Source organism: Maylandia zebra, linkage group LG4, assembly GCF_041146795.1.
Source record: "Maylandia zebra isolate NMK-2024a linkage group LG4, Mzebra_GT3a, whole genome shotgun sequence".
Taxonomy (NCBI): Eukaryota; Metazoa; Chordata; class Actinopteri; order Cichliformes; family Cichlidae; genus Maylandia; species Maylandia zebra.
In genome coordinates this window covers 16,460,664-16,464,284 of record NC_135170.1, presented here as the reverse complement: position 1 = coordinate 16,464,284, position 3,621 = coordinate 16,460,664, and the positions used below count along the sequence as shown (strand labels likewise).

Here is a 3,621-nt window from a genome sequence, read left to right as displayed (position 1 = left end):
GACCAGGTGGTGTTACTTGAGGGTTATCCCTACACAATATATGTTGTTTTTTTTAGTGAACATGTTTCTGGGCTTCTGCATTGGGACTTCAGTGGTAGTGTTTCGCATTTTTGTAAATATCCTTTGCATGGGGTTTCTTAGTTAGCCTTAAAGACAATAAATGCTAACAAGATGACATGTTATATGACTTGCACTATAAAAAATGTGTAAAAATAATCTTTAATTTTATTTTTTGTTGAAATGGTCAGCATTTCCTTAACTGCTTAAGTTAAAGTGAGCTCTCTTTCAACATGCTTTGCTACAAACACGAGTGCAGTTTAAAAATTTTCTCTCTAGGCCAGAATGTTAAAAAAAGAAACACAAACTATCCCAGTAACTGTATTTAAAAGCCTACTAATTTGAAATATTCAGATATTACCAAGGCTATATTTACAAGAACATACTACACAGTAATTGTGATTGAGAAATTGCTGCTATGTAAGTCTTAAGTGCCATTGTTTTTTGGGTTTTTTTTTTTGTGTTGTCCTGATTGGCCACAATGTTCAACTCTGTTCATTAAAATGGGACTTCAGGCACACAGTGGGTGATGCCACTTTGATTTACAGCAAATGGCTTTTTAGCATTAAGTCATTAAGCAAGATGTGCAAACCTGTGCTTCTTGACTTGCTATTATTCTGCAGCTGACCGACTTTCAGTTTTTCAGTGGATCTTGGATATGTTGCATATGCATATGTTCTTACAAATACACAGCAAATCCAGCATGTCCAAATTAACACTGTCGGATTTGATTTCAACACTATTAAAGTGTCTATATGGGTCCACACCAGAGAGTGTTAATTTAACTCTTTTTGGAGAGTTGGTACGTTAACTCTGATTTAGTGTTAAACACCAAATCTGTCTGGAGTTGATAATTTAACACTTGGTGTTAAGAGTTTATATATTAACTCTCAAAGAGTATTTTAGTTTAACTACGTAAGAGTTATCTTCTAATTCATTCTAAAAAGCGGGAATTTTACTGTTCTGAACTTCTAGAAATTTCTTTTGGAAATAAACATTTACTAAAAAGATGCAATGGTTTTTGAAAAACATTTATTCTGAACTGTGCACCACAATTTCAAAACATTTTCTGAAAGATGTAACAGTATACATGTTCTCACTTTCATTAGAATTTTGTTTATCAAAAGGTCTGACATGGTAAATGCAAATAACAGCATCTCATCACTTATTTCTTCAATACAATATGCATGTCCTTCATTCATCACTTTGTGGAACTTCAACGCACTTCTGCTCTCCCCCATATTCCATCTTCACAAGCATATCCTGTGCGGAGATCGAATAAAAATTAGTTGACACTAATTAATGGCACAAATAATCCAGTAAACAATTGCAGCACAGTAAAAAGGAATCCTCTTTGAGCCATTACTTGTGTAAAGTATTTTCCCAAAAGACAAAGACACAGGTAACAGGTAATACTGAACTAAATGTAAAACCGCAACCTTTTTCATTTTTACCTAAACCGTGTGCACAAAACTCTGGAGGGATCTATGCTAACGTAGAACCCAGTCAGGACGTCTGCTACTGCTGTTTGCTCGTGTTTTTTTTATTTTTATGGGCGATCGTTTTCAGGCTTCAAGTAGCACCATTATACCAACATTTCACATTCTACACATTGTTTTAGGCGTATTTGACCAAAAGTTTGACTGAAAATTCACATGCAAGCTTTTTTTCAAGGCTGTGGTATTTGCCCGCAAACAATACCTTTCAGCTAGCTAAAACAGAATATTATGCTATCAGCGAGCAACATGGCTAATGCCTTTCACACAGCTTTGTCTCAACTCCAAAGAGCCACAGAAGTAAAAGCTAATAACAATTGAAACAATCTTTGAAAAAATGACTTACCAAGCATGGCAAACAACTCAAATATGTAGAGCAAAATGTTCTGAAACGGCTTCACTTCAGCTTCGATTGGAGCCGTGCTGGGGGCGGAGTCTGTGAATTTACTCTGTTGGTGTCATAGCCCCTGTAGGAGTTCAGAGTTAAGAGGTCAAGAGTTAATGTTTCCATTGTAACACCTCCAGATTTGACAGAGAAACACTCATTTTTAACACTCGATTTTAACTACTATCATTTTACACCTCAGAGTTACATTAAAAGAATGTGACTCTACTTAGAGTAAAATTAACTCTACTTTTGCAAGGAGACTATTAACACCAAAAAATGTAACACTTTTGAATTTGCTGTGTAACAGTGTTCTCAAAAGCCTAAATAAACCAGACTACTCCAGCAAAAAACAGAGCTGTTGCAATAAATTTTCAGCCTACTGATGCTGTGGTACATGTTGTGTCTTTGAATCCACACTCCTCACATCTCTATGGGGCAGGATCCAGTCTACAGGGACTTTCTCTCCCGGGGCTTCAATACGCTGCCTTGTTTTTATTCCCCACCTTTTCTCTCTCTCTCTTTCTAATGAATAAATATGGTTAAAGCTAGTAAGATTTCCGATTCAGTTTGATTTACAGCAACAGAAACAGAAATTAAAGCGGAAATAACAAATGGATGTTACTGATAACAAAACGTCTCGGTGAGCTATTTCAGTTGGATCCCACCTATGATTTCTCAATTTAGGAAAGAAATGATGCATGCTTCTCTAAACTTCTGTAAGGAACAAGAAACAGGAAAAAATCATTTATGGCTGTGCAAGAAAAGGCTAGCATAAAGCTGGATGCCCAGGTCATTGTTCAGAAGGAGATAAACTTGGTTCTTTATGATATCCACAGAGATGAAATAAGAGTGAGAAGAAAGCTCAGGTGAAGGTGGAAGTGGGGGACAGGTGTAGATGGAGGTACCACCTCCAGAGCTTGGTGCAGATGTTTACCAGCTGCGACCAACTCACAGGAAAGACTTGGACAGTTTCTGCACTTAAATCAGCTTTTGATAGCACCAGAAACACCGAGGACAATCCAAATTCAGGGTGTTCTATTCAGAGTCATTGCAGCAAACAGAACTGTCAAAGCAAATGGTAATCAGGTAAAGGCTGATGGGACAATTAAGCACCACTTTTATTCCGTAAGTACATGCAAAACAATCTACGTAGGCGTCTTTGTGTTCGGTTTTTGACAATTTATTTAGTCTTTATTCTGTCTGAGGTGTTTGTTTATTTTGAAATCACTTTACTTATGTGCACAGTTATTTTATTCCATCAATTTCCATGTTAATATCTTTGTTAGCCTCTATAGTTTATTCCCCTTTCTGTTCTGTTTACTGTGCTGTTTTTTTTTGTGTTTTTTTTAGCTTTGTAGCTTTCTGCTTTCTCAGCTCACGCCCTGCTGTGTTTTTATACCTCAGTCTGTTTCTTTTCGTAGGCTATAGTTTTTTAATCAGGCCCCATCTCATCTTAAAGACCTCAGAGGACCGTATCACCCCAATAGATTACTTCACTCTCAGACTGTAGGCTTACTTGTAGTTCCTAGGCTATTTAAAAGTAGAATTGGAGGCAGAGCCTTAAGCTTTCTGCTGTGGAAACTACTTTTCTTTTTGATAAAGCACATAGTTTGGTCTGCATCAGGTGACCCTGAATCCTCCCTTAGTTATGTTGCAATAAGCCTTGGCTGCTGGGGATGT

General features: G+C 37.0%; 1 long non-coding RNA gene across 1 annotated transcript; it reads right to left on the bottom strand.

Annotated features, from left to right (window-relative positions):
* Positions 1–1,072: 1,072 nt before the first annotated feature.
* Positions 1,073–2,232, bottom strand: LOC143418501 (uncharacterized). Its single transcript, XR_013098494.1, has 2 exons — positions 1,900–2,232; positions 1,073–1,320 (listed from the first exon to the last, which is right to left on the bottom strand). It is a non-coding gene; the product is annotated as an uncharacterized LOC143418501 (long non-coding RNA).
* Positions 2,233–3,621: the final 1,389 nt, after the last annotated feature.